Source organism: Sus scrofa, chromosome 14 (genome assembly GCF_054392235.1).
Source record: "Sus scrofa isolate SSC_HxYL_T2T_F1_AM1 chromosome 14, Sscrofa_HxYL_maternal_Yorkshire_Landrace_v2.0, whole genome shotgun sequence".
NCBI classification, from domain to species: Eukaryota; Metazoa; Chordata; class Mammalia; order Artiodactyla; family Suidae; genus Sus; species Sus scrofa.
This window is the reverse complement of record NC_139396.1, coordinates 30785503-30808466: the sequence shown is the minus strand read 5'-3', so window position 1 is coordinate 30808466 and position 22964 is coordinate 30785503. Positions and strand designations below refer to the sequence as shown.

Genomic DNA, 22964 nt, shown 5'->3' with positions numbered 1-22964 from the left:
GTGAGCTACCGCATTGAGAACTGCCCAATGGAGAGCCCATGTGACAAGGAACGTGTGCCTCTGGCCAGCAGCTGATGGGGACTTGAGCCGTGCCAACAGCCATATGTGTGAGTTTGGACACAGACCCTTCCTTAGTGGAGCCCCAGGTGACCACAGCTACCACCAACACTTTCGCCGCAGCCTCTGGGAGACCTTGAAGCTGAAGTACTCAACTGAGCTGCACCAGGATTTCTGACCCACAGAAACTGCAATTTAATACATGTTTGACGTTTTAAGCTGCTTAATGGGATAATCTGCTATGTAGCAATAGATAACCAATACACCTACCTCCAAGTACTCTAGAAGGAAGAGGGTCAAAACCAGGCTGACCACTCTGGAACAGTCTCTCCTCTGCTCAGTGCCAAAACACTATTAACAGCCAAGGAGCTAACAAGTAATATCAGCCCACACTTGCCTCTAAGAATTTCCTAGACTGTCAGATACTCATGGCTGTTACCTCCTCTTGCCATGCTCTGCAAAAAGCACAGTAGTGCCTGTGCCCCCATCTCCTGGAAGGACCTTACCACCCCTCCTACCCTAGAATTCATTTTGGGTTGGCTTGTGACCTCAAGTCCCTAATGGGCTGGGAAAAGTTACGATTTTAGAGAATACGCAGCTTTGTCTCATTGTTAGGGCAGAAGCCATGTTCTCTTATGGTTTTCTACTTCTTAAGTGAAAGTGGAATCCCAAACTGGGTTGAATTTTGATCTCTCCCTTCCTTTACTTCTGACCAGATGCTGTGACACAGGCCCCAGAAAGTCCTCATGACTTTCTGGGTTTATCTGTTGAGACTGGGTCTGCAGCTGACTGGCCCCACCTATTCCACTAATCCCTAAAAGCAGACAAACCTACTGATCTGGAAGCAAGAAATGAGGGCTGCCCTAGCAATGGAATTTGAAGACCATCATGGCTGACCTTCACCCACTGCTTGAAATTCCCACCATTAAAGCTAGTAAGGAGTTTGATAACAAATCTGTTGAAGGTAAGCTAACACAGGAAAAAATTGTAAAAGTGGGTGTTGGAGATTTGGGGTTTTCGTCCAATTACCAACTGGGCAATCTGTCTTGGGCAATTCACTTCAATTATCTATGAATCCGTTTCCTTATCTATTAAAGAAGAATCTAGATGATATGCCTTATGACAACATAAAAATGAATTTACAAATGATCACAAAAAGACTTCTCCTCTCCTCTCCTTTGCATTTATTTCACTCTGGGCTTCTTCAGAAGATTCCACTATTACACTGGGCTCTAAGCAGACCAATTAAGTTTTAGGAAAGACGAAGTAGAACTGCAGTAACTAGGATTCTTTGCATGTTTCCCAGTTTTTGTTTTGTTTTTGTTTTTTGTTCCCATGTTTTGTTTTTGTTTTGTTTTGTTTTGTTTTTTCCCCTCTAATAACACTCCCTAGAACTGAGACACTCCTCCAACTTTGGTGAGGGTCAGGAGGGTCTTCAGACCGCAAGTGATACCCAGAAGGTTGTCTGTGCCAGGCAGCCACCTACCAGGACGGTGCACTCCAGGTCGATGCCATACTCCTGGGACACGCAGTCGAAGATGAAGCGGCGGGGCTTCCCTGGATGCTGGCTTGGCGCTGGGCAGCCGTTTCCGAAGCTCAGACCAGACAGCAGGTGCCAGCGATGAAACGGTCCTTCCCAGATGGGAGTCGGCTGCTCATAACGGTGAGCAGACAGCCAGGCTGCTGCTGGTAGCGCGCAGCCTTGGGGGGTTTCCTGGAGCTGAAGTGCGGGCCCAGCGAAGCCCACACACGACAGGCAGCATGGCTGGGCGGTCGCCCTGCAGCAGTTCGGGCCACACCTTCACGCCGGTGACGCCCATGGCCTCCAGCTCCGCGCACAGGGCCGAGCTGCCCAGCGCTTAGGCCTCGGGGCCCCACGTGTCCGCCAGGCGCTGGAGCAGGTGAAGCGCGGTGCAGCAGGCATGCGAGGACCTCGCGGCCTGGGCCCAAGGCTAGGCCCCACAGTTCTGTATGTAGGTCTTGATACAGTAGGTGACGAAGCCGAGGCGCCCAGCCCGGGGCCCACAGCGCGGTCTGGGCCGCAAGAACGCGGAGCACCGCGCTCTCACTGCGCAGGTGCGCGCCGACGCCGCCAACAGCAGCGTGTCCACGCCCACCAGGCGCTCAGCCGCACGCAGCGGGCATCGTGGCTGCCACCTCCTGGCCTCCACTTCCGTTACCACCACCTGCTCCTCCTCGCAGCCGCCCGCCGCAGGCTTCCCCGACCCCTGAAGCAGACGCTCAAGCTCCAGCGGTGGACACACGACCTAAACCTGGCCAATCTCAGTGCTTTCATTCCTCAGCAAAGTTTGATCTAAGAAAGAGACATAGGAGAGCCCTTCTCTTAGACTATCATCAAGATTCTCGAGAAGGTAGTTTTCCTCTGTGTTTTCTACACTAGGAGAATGTGCCTTTGGGAATGCTGGCTACCACTTGGAGAGAAGCTTTCTGCCCAACGAAGCCAAAACAAGAAAAGGGGGAAGGAAGAGAGGACGAGGTCTCTGGTGGCGCCATGTTCCGGTTCTAAGTTCCAAGACTATGTGAGGAAACCTGGAACCCTTCCCAGTATGTGAATCCACAAAAAGAGCTAGTTTGAGTTGAGTTTCAGTGACTTGCAACTCCATCGTGGTAAAAATGCAGAGATTGAAAGGATGTGGGGGTAATTAAAACAAGCCCTGCAGGATGGAGCACAGAACAAAAAGCTTTGGGCTAAAGTGATGGGACGCTTCAGACAGGGAATCCAGGGACGCAGGTCAAATGTCCAACATGAATCTTTTTCAAATGTACTTGCGGGAGATTGCCAACTACTTAGAAAATGGAGAAAGAGCAGAGGGTTTTTTGCAAGATCCCAGTCACACTCTTCGGCAACAGGGTAACCTGGGCATGGTTTCTTTCAAGCTGTATTTGTCTGTGAAAGTCAGTTGATGGAGCAACCTGTATCCATTTAAATGTAACAGAGCAGCTCATGCTGTCTCTAGTGCAGACAGCCTCTGCTTTTTAAGTGCAGTGTAGTGCTGGAAACAATGTCATTGATTAGATTGTCATGTTACAAAATTCCAGCTGCAAGTACACTCAGAGCAGAGGCATTGTGTTAGAGGGGAAACCAGCAGTGTTGGAAAAGCATTAAAAGTGGAGTCAGACACCATACTCTCTCACACGATCCCACTATATGCAAGAGTGAGGGGTGTCACCTCAGCTTTGGAGCCATGAGATGCTAACAGCTCCTATGGGGAAAGAGCCAGTAGCCTTGGCCTTGGTCTCATTAGTACCAAGCTCTAGCCAGCTGAATTAATCATAGAAATGAACACTGTCTATGTAACCCATGTATTCCCAGGACAATTAAGCTCTGGGTTTAAAGGGAAGTTACATTTATAGTAGCAATCCATATTTTGCTGAGTTTTTCCTCCCTGCTTGCTATAATGGAATATCCAACCCCTTAGCAAGTTCCCCAAAATTATGTCTTTGACCTCAAGGGGCATTTAACAATGCACAAAAAAGCCCTGACAGTCGCAGTACAGTCTCCACCTCCATCCTCTTTTTTTACTGTCCTTTTTCTCTGCCTCTTTGCTGTCACCAAAAAAGGACTGCCATTGGCGTCCTTCAGATGCCAGCAAAACAATGCACTAAAACTATATTATGCAGACATAAGGAAAAATTCTCTTCTAATTCCTAACGCCCATCTACAGGAACCACCTCTGTGACAGTGACGCCAAAGAAGTGGTGTGTTATACTTCAAATTTTAAAGGGATCTGCTATCCATAGCATTCTTTTCCATTCCCATGGTCCCAGATGTGAACCCAGGATGCTGACAGGAAAACATCCCTTCAATCAGGCTTCAACACTATGGTCCAGCCACGCCTCCCAGTGTCAGAACACGTATTCACCTTCCAAACACTCAGGCCCTTCCTGTCAGCCAAAACATCTTGGAGTTCCATAACCAATCTTTGTGCTTCACTTTGATGCTTCAGATGCATATGCATAATTTCTATTTTTGTATCACATAATAGATCATACAGTGGTTGCTATCGATCCAGGAATGTTGAGAAAAAAGACAAATTGCCTAAAAGAAGAGGGTCACGCCGTAGTGTGCTTCACAGTATAGTAAAGATGAATGTGATCAAAATCATCTGAAAATGACAAGATGGAATTTGTTTTTCTCTCTGTTCCTTGCCTGAAGCTTCTGGAGAGATGTATGAGCCATTACAATTGAAAGTTAAGGCATTCCCGTCATGGCTCAGTGGTTAACAAACCTGACTAGTAACCGTGAGGTTTGATCCCTGGCCTCACGCAGTAGGTTAAGGATCCAGTGTTGTCATGAGCTGTGATGTAGGTCACAGACGTGGCTCAGATCCTGAGTTGCTATGGCTGTGGCATAGGCCCGTGGCACAGCTCTGATTAGACCCCTAGCCTGGGAACTTCCATATGCCCTGGGTGTGGCCCTAAAAAAGACAAAAAGACCAAAAAAAATAAATAAATAAATGAAATTGAAAGTCAAGATATAGGAGTTCTCCCGTGGCCTGGTGGGTTAGAAATCTGGCATTGTCACTGATGTGGCATGGGTTCGATACCTGGCCTGGGAACTTTTGTATGCCATGAAGGCAGAAAGGAAGGGAGGGAGGGAGAGAGGGAGGGAGGATGGAAGGAAGAAAAGTCAAACTATAAGATGAGAGAGAGGGAGAGAGTAGATTTGGACTTAGTCCACCAACTGGGTAAATTGATCTTTAATCCAGAGTGCTTCAAGTTTCTAGAGTTCATGGAAACTTTTTAGATTCAAATTCAAATCTTAGATACCAAAACCACTTCATCTTTCTAATCCTATGTTAGGAACTTTCTTATATATTATCCCACTTAATCTCCAGGATGAAACTGTGCCAGTTATGATATTTGAAACAAAATATACTGCTTTATCTTTTGTTCTCCAAGTTAACACATGTTCACTCTGAAAAAAAAATCTGATAAAATATCAGATAAAATATTTTATCTGATAAAAAGAGACATTTTAAAATCATCCATGATTCCCCTTCCTAAAGTATTTTAACTTTTTGATATGTATAACATATTCTTCTACCATCTTTTTGTATGCATATATAACATATAATTTGTAATATTACAATTTTAAAGCTACTTTTTTTCTGAAGAAGATAGAAGTGAAGTTTACTCCATAACATGAAGTGTAATTTTTTTTCTTCAGCATATTAAGGTTATCTGAAGTTCTGTCAAACACCACATACCATGATATAGTTAGTGGATTCCCTATTATTGATGTAAACCTTTTCTAATTTTTAATTATCATAAATATGCTTTGATCAACATTCTAGTAGCAAATCTTTGTACAAATCATGATTATTTCAGACAGGTAGAATTTCTGGGTTCTAGCACATGTAGAATTTTAAGGCTTTTCTTCTGTTCTGACAAATATCCCTCTAAATAAGCTATAGCAGTTTGCATGTCCACAAGTGGTATTTTAAAAAAGTACTAATTTCCCTGCAACACTGCAGGCAATTTATTTTTATCTTTGCTGATTTTTTTGGAAGAAAATGTAACTTTCATTTGTTTAAAATGTACAGTTCTTGACATTTACCAGGGAGGCTAAATATTTTTCATAGGTTTACTGTCCATTTACATTTTCTCCTCTGTAAAGTGATGTTCATTTTTTTGTCTCTTTTCTGTTCTTCTTTTTCTTACTGATTTCTAAATGCTTTATTATTAAATATCCCATAAACACCATAAATATCTTATCCATAAGTACCAAAACTGTCTCCCAGTTTGCCTTTTAATACTATTTAGTATTTGATATAACTAAGTTTTCATGATAAATTTTTATGGAGTCACGTTATTTCATATTTTTCTTTATAGTTTTTATATTTTCATTCATCGTTAGAAAGGCTTTCCAAGACTGGTATTTTTTAATTACTTCATTATCTTTTAGAACTGTAGAGTTTTCACATTGAAATCTTTACTTTGGGTGTCCTCTGAAGCAGACATCTACCTTTATTGAATCTCTTCTCTTCCCGCGGAGTTGAAATGACAGTCTTATCACATAAAAATTTCTGTTATTTTGAGTTTACCTCTGTTCCATTTGTTGACTAACCCAGAGTAACGCTCATCATTCTTGTGTCCTGCCTTTTCTGCATATCCTACTCAACCACTGGGAAACTGATCCCTTTTCTACACAAAATGAAGACTAGGCATCTGTTTTTAGATTTCCTTGAAAAGCAAAGAGTGAAAATAATGATTAGCCACGGACAGTTTTAAATCAAAGAGTGTCATTCAAAGGAAATCATTGCTAAAGTAATGGGCTTTCCTCCTAGTGTTTTTGTTACTCTTAGCCATTAGCAACTGAAAGAGAAAGAAAGAAAAAAAAAAAAAAAAGTCCTGTTAAAACACTTGTCTCTCCCTTTATTAACCCTTGAATTACTTGGAGATCCAGTTAAAGGAAGGTGGGAATTGACCAGAATGGCAGTGCTATACAATCCAAGTATATTGAGCAGAAAGCAGTGACCCATCCACATGGCCATTTCTGTCCGCTGCTGCTCCTTTAACATGGTAGAGTAAGAATCCACTTACGATATTGGGTAGTGTAAATAGGCCTTTGACCCTGCGCCAAAGACCTCTATCATTCACCGTTGTGAATCTGTTTCTGGTCAGCTCAGTGGGCCCAAGCGCAGCCCTAATGAGGCTGAGGTCATGGGTTCAATACCAGTGTGGTCTAATTACCAGTAAGTCAACTGTTTCAGGTTCTCTGCTTGTACTTCTAAACCAAGCCAGCCATCTTTGCATATGCCCAGGTTTGGTCGCACAGGCAACAAGGTGACAAAGCAGAGATAAATCAGTACAAATCTCCCACCATACTGGGATGTTGCACTCAATGCCTCACTGTTGGCAGGTCAGTAGCAGGGTTCTGAGTATGAGCAACAGGAGCACATTTTTCTGTTGGCAAGCCGGCAATCAGTAATTTGCATCTACTCCCCCCGTCCTGCAGAGAGGCTGCCAGACTCCCCTCTCAAAGGACCTATTACTTATTATTCTAATTTAGAGGAGCCAGTTTGTGGAGGTAGAGGGTGTCCCATTCTTTAACTGGAATATTTGCAGTAACCATCCAGGCCCTGGGGGGGGGGACTCATTCGAAAACTAAATGAAGATAGAACCTTTCTTTTTAATTTAATCACAAAGTAAATAAAATATGTTAAAGATAATTTGGAAAACAAACAAGGAAAGAAGACATCCATTCTCACCAACGGGAACTTTAGACCCATTATTTTACTTTTTCGCCCCCATTTAATGCATTGCACAAATAACATTTTACAGGAGGTACGAACATTTTTCGAGAACATGGAAATCACCTACCATCTGTTAACACAGTGACTTTTCAATTTTCCCTAGATCCTCAGTCCTCACCCACAGAGGCACGGTGTTTTGAGCAATTCGTCATAAATGCTGAATTTCAAAGACACAGACCCACCAACCCCCCACAAAAGGCCCCATCATTTAAATCTTCCAGGAAACAGAAGATGCCTCAATAGTCTCAATACCACTTATACTCCACACACTAAAGAGGTTTCTAGTCACAAGTACGCAGGACAATATCATTTGGAAAACATCAAGATGGGGGGGGGAAGTCCTCCTACCTAATACGAATGCAGCAGAATGGGCTCTTCCCTCTAGACGGACTGTCATTTCTCATGGCAACACTTTGCGAAAAGCCAGCCATATATCGTAGCCCCTAAGTATGAAACCATGGGTCCCTCTAACCACACAAAACAGCTGTGCCCTCAGAGGAAAGGTCATCTGCTGCAGTCGTGTTTCTTTTTACTTTTAAAGAAATGTCAGACCGTGTTTTATGCGGTCCTTCTGACAGGGTGCTGTTTATTGTATCACCAAGCTGCCAGAACTTCAGGAACGAGGAAACTGCCATTATTTGGAGAGTATATATCTTTTTGACTTGCAGGAAAGATGAAAATTAAGAACGGCCCTGTTTTGGAGCAGGTCGAAGTATTCTTTGACAGTCTCCTACAATATTTCAAACATCTTCCTCGGACCCATAAAACCTGCCGCTCACTGCCCTTGGCCGGGCTGAAGCTGTGGCGGAGGAGTTAGGACGTTTATCGCAAGTGGGGTGTGAATGCTGCCACTTGGCAGAAGTTCCTGACCAAGAACTTTCAACCCACTCGCTTGGTGCCCCCAAGGACCACAAAATGTAGCTAAGGAAATCATGCAACATTAGGAAATGATCACGATGGCTAATGCGGATCCAGTGCCAGATTCTGTGCTAAGCCTTCTACACCCATGACCTCAATTTGTCCTCACGTCTCTGTGAGGACACAGTGAGAAACCTATGACACAGATAAGAAAACTAAGATAGGAAGTAATGGAGCAACTTGCCTCAAGGTCACACTACGGCAAAGCCCCAAATGCCAGGATTCCAATCCAGGTCTTGTCACTCTGAGCCACCCCTGTAGTCAAATGGGCTGATCACAGGAAGTTTCCCAGACAGTGAGGTCCCAGCAAATAAGAAGGATCATCTTTGCAGCACATACATGTTCCTAGTCCGATCTAAACTGGATCTGAGCAAATAAGCTCCCTCCACGTGGTAGCAACTGTTTGACAGCTTGCACTTGAAATCAGATCTCCGTGACCTCCAACTCTTATGCCAAAGTTCTTGACCTGGAGAGTTTTCCAGAGATGAGAAATAAAGGGAACGGGAAACATTTTCAAAAACCCGCTCCAGGTCTTAATTATCTCCGGGATCAATGGGGGAGGAGCTGCGGTAAAGTCACCTGAGAGTTCTGTTTAAAATACCCGTCCAATTCTGTTTCCATGTGTTTTCTGGCCCTGGTATAGGTGAAATTTTAGGAATGCCAGGCTGCTTCAGAAATCAGTTTGGATCTGCATCAAGCTTATGCGGGGCAAGCAGTTACTAAACTAAGCGTAACCTGAGTACGTTAGCCGACCTTGGCTGGGGTCACCCGCTGGCTGTGGCATTGTTCAGTCTCTGCCAGGTCCCTGCCAATTAGAAATCTCTGTGGAGATGGGGAAACCACCAAGTTCAGCCTGAGTAGGTGAAACAGACAGGAGATTTTCTTCTTCTTAAAGTCACAGGGGAGGCTGACAGCTCACATACAGATTGACTCTCTCTCCTCCCCTCCCCCCAGCTTGCTCCCACTCCACGTTCCCCTCCCTTGCTCTCCTTGGGGGGCGGGGGTGGTTAGGAGAGGGGCAGGCAGAGAGCCCACGGTGGAAATCGAGGGATAGGTGGGCTGGCTTCTAGCCCCTGCTCTGACACTCACTAGCTTTGTAACTCTAGCCAAGTCACTTAACCTATGTCTTTCGACCTTCGTTGCTTCATTTTTTTTCAGCAGATTTGTATTAAATGGCAAATGAAATGTCCATATTTCACTGGTGACATGAGGAGTTAGGCTAAATGAACCCTGCCGTCCTCTCGAGTTTTAAAACGCTGTGACTCAATCCCTCTTACGTGATGCTCCTTTTTTTTAGTTCCTTCCTTCCCTCTCTGGAAGCTGCATTCCAGCCCATCTCTAAGTCTCTCTCCGACTTGGAGGCAGAGAAATAAAGACAGAGAGGAGTGAAATTCGGAGGTGTATGGAATCTTTTTTCCTTTCTTTCTTCCTTCCTTCCTTTCTTTCTTTCCTTCCTTCCTCCCTTCTTCCCTCCCTTCTTTCCTTTCTTCCCTCCTAACCCCATGGTACCTTTCTTTGATTTGTCAGGAAAATGTTTCAGGGACTAAGGAGCCCACTCTTCATTCATTGCCTCATTCAAGCAAACATTTTGAGTGTCTGTAATTGCCAGTATTAGGCATGATCATTACTGCGATCCCCAGTGAGATCTGGGAAATATTTACTCACATTCATTGGCAAACTATGGTTCCTTGGGGAACAAAGGAACTGATGTGCATTGTAATCACTCGCCTCTACCGGAGTGTCTGAACCAAGCACCTGGACTACCTTAGAAATGACAGCCTCAGGAGTCCACTGCCACAAAGCCCTCCAGATAAGGACAGTCAGTAAGTGCCAGCTCTGCGGAGTGCAGCCAGCCTTGCTGCTTGAGAAGAACCTCAGAGGGCTTGAGCAATAGCTAGACCAGCAGTATTTCAGAGAACTTTCACGATCAGGGAAATAGTCTATATCTGCATTGCCTGGAATGCAAACCGCTAGCCACGTGGCTGTTGAGCACTTGGAATATCACCAGTGTCACTAAGGAACTGGATTTTAAATTTTATTCTATTTTAATCACTGCAATTTAGCTAGTCACATGTGACTAGTGGCGAGGTGACCACTCGGGGCAGCCCAGATGCAGAACATTAGACACTCCTATGAAAGGACACAGGTCTCCTAGACAGGCTAGAGCAGATTGTGTAAAATGGAAGTCAGATAATATTGTGTAAGACGACGAGGAGATCAAGAGTAATCAGATCCTGAATCGTGGGATTGTTAAGAGGGAAAGAGCCAAAACTAGAAGGAGGGATCTTACTCTTAAACAGTTTCCAGTGTCCTGTCACATAGTACCTCTCAAGAACTTCATTGGATGGATGAATGCTTCTGGTTAGGCTTTTTTGGTTATTATAAAGAATGGAGACCCACCCCATCAGCTGAAGCAAACAATGGCAATTGTTGTAGAAAAGCTATGCTTGTTCTACACAGGGATTAGGCTCTTTCAGACTTACAAAATCAGGAGCAGAGCTAAGTTTCATGATAATTGGGTGGCTCTGGAATAAATTTCAACCATCATGGAAAAAAAACAACAGCATGATGCTAGACACTCGTGAATACTGTATAAGCATTTTTCTGGGTGATAGCTCTGATAAGTGCCGATAATAACCACAAAAAATAAGGTTTTTAAAGGGTATATCAAGAACAAGAGGATAAAGAAATCTTCATGTTTGTTGGGACAGAGGTTGATATAAATTGATCAAGGATAGAAGTAGAATTACTGGGGTCCAGTTTCTTTTTTTCCCTCCCAGATTATTTCAAGGAGATTGATCTTCGTATTAAAAGAGGTAGCGGAAACATTGTATGTAAGAGGGAAACCAGAGCTGGTGACAACACACCTCATTGCTCTCAGCAAGTTCAGGTTTTCAGATCTGCACAAATTATACCACCGGGGTCTTGTAGACATAATGCAACCTGAAATGCTCTCACTACTTTCTGAACAACTGTGAGGAATGTAAGAAGTCTCAGGAAGCTGGAGAGGATTGAATGTGTTCGCAATTTTCAAGAAAGGGTAGAAAAAAGATTCTGTAAACTCGAGACCAGTGGGCTTGATGATAATCTCTAGAACAGTTTCAAGGTGGGTTTTAAAGGGAATGCTTTGTGGACATACTTCGAAAGGAGAGCAGTGCTCCCCAAGAGTCAGTATGAGTTTATGCAGAATAAATCATGCCAGTCTAACCTTTATTCTGCTTTTGGCACTGGGAATTGCAAGACACGTAATACATCAGACTTCAGCAGGGCCTTTGACAGGGCCTCTCATTAGATCCTTATGGACAAGATTAAGAAATGTGAGCTAAATACTGGTATCTTTAGATTAATAAGCACTTGGATGGTTATCCTCACAGAGTTGTGATTAATAGACGGCTGTCACCTGAAGGGAGGTTTTTACACTGGGTCAGAGAACTATGTGTCCTTGGCCGGCTCTGCTGCACATTTGCATGACTTAGATGAGGACAGTGATGGTATGTTTATTAAATCAGCAGATGACAGGAAACGAGGAGGGATAGATAACAGATTCCATGCCTCAAACCTCTCAGGCTAAGACAATGGGCCAACTCCAATAAATTTCCAATGTGAGGACCTGCCCTAGTTCACACTGACAAACTCCGCACCCCTCTCCCCAGCTTCTTGAAAGACCAGAAGGGGTGAAGCCAGGAGAACCGTGCCTGAGTGATTAAAAACTCAGCTTCTACCAATTTCCATGATTAGACCACCAGAAACAAGTTGCCTTCCCGTCTCTTGGTCTGTTTTGTTTTGTGGTCAGTAAAACAGGCAGGACGTCTCCTTCCCTGACTCTTGTCTCCTTCCCTGACTCTTGTCAGGACTAACCCCTGGAAGGACTCCTCAGTGCCTTGTCCTGGCACCTTGCTCTCCAGGAAGAAATTTCCAAGGTTCAGCGACAATCACCACCCCCTGCGCTTTGCTCCCCCTCCTGGTGACGAGCTCACCTCACCACAAGCCGGGTCTTGGGACTCACCTCATGACGGGCTTCTGTCCACAGTGACCATCCTGGGCTTGTTGTGCAAAGTTTCCCTGTTCTCTGTTCGGTAGGCTCTGCCTGATCTCTGATGTCACCTCAGAGCCCCAGCCCACCCTGCTTTGTCCCTTAACTCTTTGGGACTAAAGGCCACCGTGACATGAGAGATGATCGAAGCTGGTTGTGTTCAAAAACCAGTTACACAAGGGGCAGCAGTAGTTTGATTATGAACCCAGAAGCCAGGATGATTCTAAGCTCTGTTACCAGAGATAAGGAGTCCAGCATAAGAAGTGAGCAGCCTCCTTCCCCTTGGTGCAGACGAGACCATGACGGGTACCAGACGGAGCCACGTTAACAATTGGAAACTTCCTCGGAGAATAGCAGCAGAGTTAAGAGGCTTGAAATTGACTAAATAAAACAAAAGTTGAGATGCTTAGTTTCGAAAAGACCATGATAGACACCCACAGATTTTAGGTCTGGCATGTGAAAAGGGATTGGCATTATTCTACCAGACAAAGCAAGCATCAGTAGGTAAAAACTACGGATCAGATTTTTTACAATAATCTTTAACAACCAGAACTGTCTGTGGCTGGCCCAGACTATTTTAAGAAGTTTTGAATTCTTTTTTTTTTTTTTTTTTTTTTTTTTTTTGGTCTTTTAAGGGCCACACCAGCAGCAATGGAAATTCCCAGGCTAGGGGTTGAATCAGAGCTGTAGCTGCTGGCCTATACCACAGCCACAGCAACGCAGGATCCAAGCCATGTCGTGACCTACACCACAGCTCATGGCAACACCAGATCCTTAACCCACGGAGCAAGGCCAGGGATCGAACCTGCATCCTCATGGATGCTAGTTGGGTTCGTTTCTGCTGAGCCATGATGGGAACTCCAGAAAGTTTTGAATTCTTTGTTGCTAGAAGTGCTCAAAAAGAGATGGGGCATTATCTGTGATGTTACAGTCGGAATGCATGAGCTGGTATATAGCTAACTAGAAGGCCTTCAAAGCCTTTTACACCCTTGGTCTATGATTTTATAATTACATATCTGATTTTTAACTTGGACTCTTTTTCCCTGATTCGCCTTGTCTACTATTCCAAGAATATACTCTAGAGAAGATATATGGTAAGTTTACAAGGCCAGGCAGGGGAAAATTGGGGAAGACCAAGATTAATCCTTCTTTGAAGATACAGCTGGTAAATATCTGCTGGGGTCTCCAAAATTCTCCTCATCATTTGTAATAATCCTTGCCCTCACCCTGGCTCCCTTGGGTCCTTTGAAATATGGCTTCAGTCCTGTCCTGTTATCAGACTCCGGACAACAGGTCAGCTTCCCTCCCAAGCCTTCCTCATCTCAGATGGGAACTGTTCCAGGACACTGTGGCCAAGCTTGGTGGAGGGGACCTCCCTTACTCAGTCACTGAAACCCACACCAGGACCTGATTGGCTCCTTCTTATCCCATGATAAGAAAGAGAACAGAGAAAAGAGGGAGTGATAATGGAGAAGAGGCTGACCAGGCTCATCCATTTTTCTGTGTCGGCCCATGGCCGTTCCACTTCTGGGCCTCTTTCCATCCCTGGGCCTGTCTCTCTGGCTAAACAGCCTCCAGGTGACGCCCAAATTTTCTTCCATGCCTTTGGGGCTTCCTAGATGAGTGTCCTGTCTGCATCACTACCAGACTTTGTCCAAAACCTCACATCTTTTACCTGGAAGAGGAAGATCTGGCTCGATTGCCTTCAGACAGGGATGGCGTAATTAAGTGTTATCCCTCTTTCCTAAACACAGTGTCAAGCTGGAAGCTAGAAGGTACTTCCTTTCACAGATAAGGAAACAAGCCAAGATAAAGAATATTGAAGGACTGACGAGTCTCAGGGCATGTGTAAATGGAACCTGAAGTATGTGGATAAGAAGTGAAGCCAGGTGACAATTAGAGATTTTTTTTTCAAATCTGATTGGAGAGAAGGAAAGATGGGAAAAAAGAAAGAAAAGTAGGAAGAAGGGAGGGAAGGAAGGAAGGAAAAAAGGAAGGAAGGGGAGAGGGAAGGAGGTAAGGATGGCAGGAAAGAAGGAGAATGGTGGTGGTTGCCAGGGACCGGGGGTGGGGATCATGGGGACTTACTGTTTAATGGGAACAGAGTTTCAAGTAGAAAAGATGAAGAGTTTGGCAAATGGATGGTGATGGTGGCTGTACAACAGTGTGAATTGTTTAATAACACTGAACTGTACACTTAAAAAATAGTTGCAGTAGTACATATTATGTTATGTGTATTTTAGCACAATTTCTTTGGTCATACCCACAGCATGCGGAAGATCCTGGGCTAGGGATCAAATCTGCATCACAGTAGTGACTCAAGCCACTGCAGGGATAATGCCAGATTCTTAACCTGCTGAGCCACACAGGAACCCCAGCACAATTTTTAAAACTGGGGGAGGGGGGGAATTGCTTTCAAATCTAGATTTTGATTTTGTGATCTTTTAATTAGAACATCTAAGAATCAGCACATAAGTAACATGATACAGGCCTCAGTAATCTGAGACATGATGCAAAAGTAGGTGAAAAAGTAAGGAAGAAATACATCTAAGCTGGAAAGTCATATTTCTCATGGACAAGAGAATTTCCTAACTCAAATTTAACCAACACTCAAATTTAACCAAAACCAACACTTGGTTTTCTGGACTGTCAGCCAACAATAGATTCCCAGCAGCATCTCGGAAGAGAGGAGATAGGGCAGAGAAGAGATGTTAGAGGAAGTCACAAAGTCTGGAAGAGATATTGGATAATGATTAAAAGCGTATATAAAACTAATAAAAGTCAACAGACTGAGGCCATTTGGTGCTGGAGCAAAGAGCTATTCACAGCTCAGTAGGCCCTGAGGGCCTGGAACAAGGACCAATGCACATAATAAAGACACTAGAGCATCATCAGAAAAGTTAAATAACAGTCAGTGTTCTTAATTAATAAAAAAAGAAAAGAAGCAAATACTTTTTAGAGATACAGTTGGCCCTCTGTATCCACAGCTTCCACATTGTGCGTTCAGCCAACCACAGATCGAAAATACTTAAAAAAAAAAAAAAAAATTCCAAAAAGTTCCAAAACACAAAACCTGAGTTTGCTGCATGTCCAGCAACTATTTACATAGCATTTTTATTGTATTAGTGATTAAAAGTAATCAGAGATGATTTAAAGTATGAAGGAGGAAGTGGCAGGCTATTTGCACTAATGCCATTTTAATAAGGGACTTGAACATCTGAGGACTGGAGGGGGTGGCGTACTGGAACCCAAACCCCCATGTGGTGAAGGACAACCATATTCTCAGAAGCTGCTTTAAGTTTTTCCCCTAAATTTGCATCTAAAATAGAATCCATTCAGTTTTTTAGAAGATTCACCCATGCGGAACCCCCATTTTCTAATGATGCTGGGTAAATAAGTGTACTGAAGCGCTCCAGAATTTTCAGAATTCTGCCATTTATACTGCCTCCTTTTGGGGGGAAGGAAGGAAGCCCCAAGAGGATTTTTCTTCATACATTCATTGCCTTACTCCTTCATGTGTGTTCTCAGTTAACCCTCATGGGCCACATGGAACCAGAGGTCAATGCAAACGACAGGTAGCCCATTCTCCAGGCTTAAGGAGAGCCAGCCACCTCTGGGAAGGATTGATATGTCAACACTGCTCAGTGGGCATGCTCTCAGTTGACTGGTAGCAACCTGATCCAACCAGTGCTCTCTTTGGGGAAGCGTTAATGCTATGAAATAAATAGAAGATGGGCCAGTCCAGCTCAGCTCCCTGTTCAAAAGCTGCTGCTTATACTCAGTGCATCACTCAGAATGCTTAAAACAAGCCCATGGGACAAAAACAAGAAAGATTCATGCAGCAATATGGAAGAGAGATGGTGGTGACCTGAACTGGAGCAAAGGCGCTGTGTCTGGGAAAGGGGAAAGCTAGGTGGCCTGAATTAGAAGTTGGGTTCAAAAGATGATAATCATTGACTGGTTGTGAAGCCAGTGAAGAGTTGTCAAGGATTAGATTTCTAGATTCAGCAGTTATGGTGGATAGCGGTGCCATTCAATGAGACGAAGAAGAGTAGTCCACAAGTAGTCCACGAGTAGTCCACGTGAAAGGGACCCCAACACCACTAATCTATAGGGCAGGCTGTTGGGAAGGACAGGGTGGAACTCTCAGGTGCAAGCTGCAGCTGCAATACACAAGGGAGCCTTCTGCTCTTAAGGCCCTTTGACCCAGAGTGTCTAGGATAATCTCCCTTACTTGAAGTCAGCTGATTATGGGCTTTCATTACACCTACCAAATACATCCAACACCTAGATTGGTATTTGATTGAATACCTGGGAATGATAGCTTAGTCATGTGGACACATAAACTGAGCATCACAGATAGATTGGCGATTCAGTGAGGAGGCCAGTATGGCTGGACAGGTCTGAATAAGCAAGAGGGTACTAGGTGGTGAGGTTGGAGAAAAAGGGGAGGGCCTGAAATGAAGGGGGTTGGAGGCCACAAAGAAGAACAAAAAGATTTGAAATCATTATTTCAGAGAATCAGAGGGCCCAGCTAAGGCTGAAGGACATCAGTTTAGAGTACACCCACCACTAGGGTGATTCTCCATAGCAATGCAGCAATCCCAGTTCAGGCTAGTTGAAGTCAGACCCTTGAAATTATCCAGGGTTTTTCAGAGTGGACATAGCAGAGGAAGGAATGGGGGCAGGGAAGTTAAATGGCAAGAGAAATGTGGAAACCACAAACCATGGGACCTATGCCGGGTAGCAATTGAAGTGAACCCTGGACTGGGGAAGAGCTGGGCTTCAAGAGGCTCAAGGAAGACAATAATATCCAGACCATAGGACCCAGGGACAGGTAGCCTGGGGGTAAGTGCACGAGGACAATTGAGAGGTCCTGGTCAACAGGGGAGTGTCTACAACTATCCTTTCATGGATGGGATGGTTGTGGGTTGTGATGGGGAGCGTGGTGTCCCTGTGGAAAGGGTGGCTGCTGAGCAGTAGGGTCATGGTCACAGAGACAAGCAGGACTTAGAATGGAAACCAGGAGCATGAACCCCACATCCTCACTGAATGAAGGGTGTTTTTCAGGACAGCTAGTGCTGTAACCAGAGGGGAGAGTTCTCCAGCAAAAGCTGGAAGATAGCAGGGCTTTCCTTCCACCTGGAGGCAGGTATGGAGTGAGAAACGAGAATGATCCATTTGAGAGAGCTATCAGGCAAGGCAGGGTCCTTAGAAGACAGCCTGGTTTCACTTAAGGCATGAAATTCGAGGGACTCTTTAGTGAAATGGTTGAGGTTGCAAAAGATTGCTTCCCATGTGACTGTGGAAGGATCGACAAGGAAAGCAGAGGGAAGGTAGGTGGGAGAGAGGGAGCAAAGAGCTGTAAAGATGAGAGTAAGTTGGAGTTCCTGTTATGGCACAGTGGAAACAAATCCGACTAGGAACCCTGAGGTTGCGGGTTTGATCCCTGGCCTCGCTCAGTGGGTTAAGGACCCGTCGTTGCCAAGAGCTGTGGTGTAGGTCGTAGACGGGGCTTGGATCTGGCATTGCTGTGGCTCTGGCATAGGCTTGGCAGCTACAGCTCCAATTAGACCCCTGGAAACCTCCATGTGCCACAGGTGCAGCCCTTGAAAAGACAAAAGACAAAAAAAAAAAAAAAAGAAAGAAAGATGAGAGAAAGTTAGAGGATCTTGGGTGGTGACCAAGAAAAACTGGGAAGGGAGGTGTGATGGATTTACGAGTGTTGAGTTTTCTAGAAGAGTTAAGTCACAGAAATCTCCTGGTGGATGAGACAAGGGACATTCAGGCTCTGAGTCATTCAGGGCTGGGTGGATTCCACTTGGAAAGGAGGCCTTTGTCTGAGAGATGAGAAGATGCTGGCTTCTGTGGAAAAGGACAGCAGTAGTCAAGACGGACAGCATGGTTTCTCAGTAGGTACCACTGTGCATTATGTCCAGCAGTGCTAGAGTCAGGGACGTGTGGAGCCCAATATCCATGGCAGACTCCTTGGAAATGATAATGTGACGTCCCTCAGGAGTGAAGGTCAATGGAAAGAAAGGTCCAGGAGCATGATAATGTGCGAAAGTAGTGTGTGAACATGTATGTGTAACTGGGTCACCATGCTGTACAGTAGAAAAAAAAAATGCATCGGGGAAATAACTATTTTAAAAAATAATAAAGGGGAAAAAAAAAGAAAAGCCCCACAGGCAATTAAACCATAAGACAAAGAGCCATAGTGATAGATATATACCTACATTTTTACTTTTCTCTTTGAGTGCTAGCAGAATTGGCATACAAATGGAAGTTGAAGCGATGGATACAGAGGGGGTGAAAGTGCCTCTAGGGATATAATTAATAAGCACAGGAACAATAATGATAGCAAACACTTGTTGAGCACTTTTTCCATGCCAGCCACTACCCTGGCACTTGCCCCGTATCAACTCAGTTAACAGTCAAACCAGCCTGTGAGTTGGTATTAATATTTTCCCCATTCCACAGATGATGTCACAAAACTTATCACAAAGGTACTGTCCCAATCTTATACTATCAAAAAAAGAGAAAAGCACTGAAGGCAAATGCCTGGAGAACATCAATAATTAAAAATATACTGCAGGAGTTCCCGTCGTGGCGCAGTGGTTAACGAATCCGACTAGGAACCATGAGGTTGCGGGTTCGGTCCCTGCCCTTGCTCAGTGGGTTAATGATCCGGCGTTGCCGTGAGCTGTGGTGTAGGTTGCAGACGCGGCTCGGATCCCGCGTTGCTGTGGCTCTGGCGTAGGCCGGTGGCTACAGCTCCAATTCGACCCCTAGCCCGGGAACCTCCATATGCCGCGGGAGCGGCCCAAGAAATAGCAACAACAACAACAACAAAAAAAAAAAGACCGAAAAAAAAAAAAAATATATACTGCAGATGAGAGTTCCGTTGTGGCCCAGCGGAAATGAATCAGATTGGTATCCATGAGGATGCCGGATCAATCCCTGGCCTTGCTCAGTGGGTTAAGGATCCGGTGTTGCCATGAGCTGTGGTGTAGGTCACAGCCTCAGATCTGCGTTGCTGTGGCTGTGGTGAAGGCCAGCAACTACAGCTCTGATTCAACTCCTAGCCTGGGAACTTTCATATGCTGCACGTGCTGCCCTAAAAAGCAAAATAATAATAATAATAATAATAATAATAATATAATACACTGCAGAGAACCATGATGGAAGAGAATATAAGCAAGAAAAGAAAACGTGTATACATGTGAGATTGGGTCACTTTGCTGTACAGCAGAAATTGGCACATCATTGTAAATCGATTATACTTTAAAAAGAATTTACTGCAGAGAAAATGTAGACAGTGTGCTTGGTTGAGATACGTAGGTAAGGGACCCTAACTATGGTATTGAAAGTTGATTTTAGGACAAGTTCCTGACATGACGGCATCTTGTTTTCTTTGACTTTTTTTTTTTTTTTCCTTGAATGTGGAATGCAGGAGGTCGGGGGTGGGAGGAAGGAAATGAGTTCGATTTAGTTGAGTTTCAATTAATGAAAGTTTTGTGGTATCTGCTTAGTAGCTTAATAAAAGCAACTTTAGCAATGGGAAAATTTCCTCCAGCCTTCCTGCATTCCCACAAGAAATTTTTATTTAAAAAATAATAATCACCATAATAATAACACTTTTTCTTGTTTTCTAAAGGGGACTCCTTGGATTCCACTAGCTACAGCAGTTCCTGGGGAAGGATCAGGGGTTAATTTTAGTTCTCCTGGGTTATGAACACTGACATGGGACTTAAGAAAAACCTTCATCCAATTTTTTTCCCAAATTAAATCAAGAGCATTGATAATTAGTTTCTATCAAAGATATCTAGTGGGAAATGAAAGAATTGAAAAAGCCATAAGCTGCCTTTACTTCTTCATTAATATTTGCTCCCCAATGCAGGTCAAATAAACCACACTCACAGTTTTAAATGAGTTGCTTTAAAGTTGATGAATTATTTTTCTCTTTGGATTTATACCACCCATCGAGGCTAATTATTCCCACTACATCCCATTCTCTGACTTGAGGTTTCAGTGGAACAAAGAAAACAAAGCGAGGCTCCCTAGAAATTGAACTCCGTTTTGCGTTAAACATTTCTTTCACCACACAGGCAATCCCACTTTTGAATACTGAGAGAACTGTTCTCACAGTCAAAACTCCTCCTGGCTCTGAGAGTTTGTGAGGTCAGCTGATTTTATGGCCTTCAGAATCCCTTGAACAGAACCATGATTTAGGAGACCGAAGGCTGCCAGAGGGGCGAGTGTCCATCCTACTATGACCAGCAACCACCATGCCAGTTTTCCTTGGTTGAAGCTTCCTTTCACTCTGCTGTGCCTTCATTTGCTTATCTCCAAGATGAGAATGAGAACACTGGGGTCAGAGTTCCCTTCGTGGCTCAAAACTAAGAACCATGAGGATGAGGGTTCAATTCCTGGTGTCGCCAAGAGCTGTGGTATAGGTTGTAGATGTGGCTCAGATCCTGCTTTGCTGTGGCTGTGGTGTAGGCCCGCAGCTGAAGCTCTGATTTGACCCCTAGCCTGGGAACTTCCGTATGCCATGGATGCAGCCCTAAAAACTAGCAATAAAAAAAAAAAAGAACACTGGGGAGACAGCCAGCTGGCCACCAAAATTCGCTTCCCCTCTCCTACTGCAGAGCTGCTGCTGGAAGGCATCACTCAGTGGGTGACTACGTCTCCCCAACCCTATGCAGGTGGAGCCCTCGGACCCACTTTCACCAAGTCCAAGGAGGAGTGTGCGCTGAGGCTTTGAGAGGGCACACACTCCCACTTCTGGCCAAGATAGAGTATTGGGGACTAGATTTACCCTCATGGCTGAGAAAATATATATGAAGCAATGATTCTCAAGACATAAGACATCAGAAAATAAAGGGCAAAATTATTACATTTAGAATGGATAAGCAGGGAGTTCCCATTGTGGCTCAGCAGGTTAAAAACCCAACCTGGTATCCATGAGGATGCAGGTTTGATCACTGGCCTCACTCATTGGGTTAAGGAGCCAGAGTGGCCACAAGCTGCAGCGTAGGTGGCAGATGCAGCTCAGATCTGCTATTGCCGTGGCTGTGGCATAGGCCTCAGCTGCAGCTCCAGTTTGACCCCTACCCTGGGAACTTCCATATGCCACAGGTGCAGCAGTGAAAAAAATTAAAATGAATAGGCTGTGAGACCCTACTGTAGAGCACAGAAAACTATATCCAATCTCCTGGGATAGAACATGATGGAAGATAGTATGGGAAAAAGAATTTATACGTGTGCATGCCTAGGTCAGTTTGCTATATGGCAGAAATTGGTACAATGTTGTATATCAATTATACTTGTATTTAAAGAAAGAAAGAAGGAAGGAAGGAAGGAAGGAAAGGAAGAAAGAAAGAAAAAGGGCAGAGAGCCCTGAGTGATGGGGAACAAATGAGGTAAGCCCGAGGACCACACGCATGTATTGCCTGGAGCAAGCTTCCCATCTGCAGGACAGGGAGGGGGATCCAGACAGAACCCTGCAGTCTCTGACAGTAGAGGAAAGGTTGCTGGGAGTCTAGGGAAGCCAAGGCAGCTGGGGTTCACAGGCCAGAGTTCCAGGATCAGAAGAGAACTGCACAGCCAGGCAAGTCTGGAGCTCAGCAGAGGGTCTCCACTGATTACTCAGTTAAAGTGTGTGGAGTAACTACCTAAGGCCAGGAAAAGAACCAGTCAAAAGGATCAGAGGGAACAATGCCCAGAGCACACACCAGGCTACAATAGTGCCTGTTCCAAATAGAATGGGAAATTTCATGGACGGGAGGCATCAGAGTAACTCACTCCTGGAGAAAAATGAATCTTAGAATCAACATGGCTGTGGTCTCACCTAAAAAGTCTTAAAAGCAAAATCTAAAAGGACTAGGGCTGCTCCTGCAGCATATGTAGGTTCCCAGACTAGGGGTCGTATCAGAGCTGTAGCCACTGTCCTATGTCACAGCCTTGGCAATGCTGGATCCTTAACCCACTGAGCAAGGCCAGGGATCGAACCCGCAACCTCTTGGTTCCTAGTCAGATTTGTTTCCACTGCGCCACGATGGGAACTCCAGGACTGAACTATTCTTAAGCAATTTAACTACATCCCAGAACAAAGCTCAAAGCTCAAAATATCCAGCATGGAATCATGTCAAAGTTACAGTACCTGGGTACAACCACTGTGGAAATCAGTTTGGAGGTTCCTCAGAAAACTAAACATAAAACTACCATATGATCCAGCAGTCCCACTTCTGGGCATATATCCAGACAAAACTAATTCAAAAAGATGCCTGCACCTTATGTTCATTGCAGCACTATTCACAATAGACAAGACATGGAAGCAACCTGAATATCCATCAATAGATGAGTGAATTAATAAGATGTGGTATATACTAGAATATTTTATGGCTAGAATACTACTCAGCCATAAAAAGAATGAATGCCATTTGCAGCAACATGGATGCATCTAGAGATTCTCATACTAAGTGAAGTCAGGAAAAGAAAGACAAATACCATATGATATCACTTATATGTGGAGTCTAAAATATGGCACAAATGAACCTATCTGAAAAACAGAAACAGACTCACAGACATAGAGAACAAACTTGGGACTGCCAAGGAACGGGAGGTGGAGTGGGATGGGCTGGAGTTTGGGGTTAATAGATGTGAACTATTAC

At 44.5% G+C, this 22964-nt stretch overlaps 1 long non-coding RNA gene and 1 pseudogene across 2 annotated transcripts in view; both read right to left on the bottom strand.

Moving 5' to 3' along the window:
* LOC146396457 (uncharacterized) overlaps nt 1-22964 on the bottom strand; it is a 128347-nt gene that overhangs the window by 92640 nt on the left and 12743 nt on the right. The gene's annotated exons all lie outside the window — the stretch shown is intronic.
* On the bottom strand, nt 1403-2571 carry LOC110256697 (glycerol-3-phosphate phosphatase-like; annotated as a pseudogene).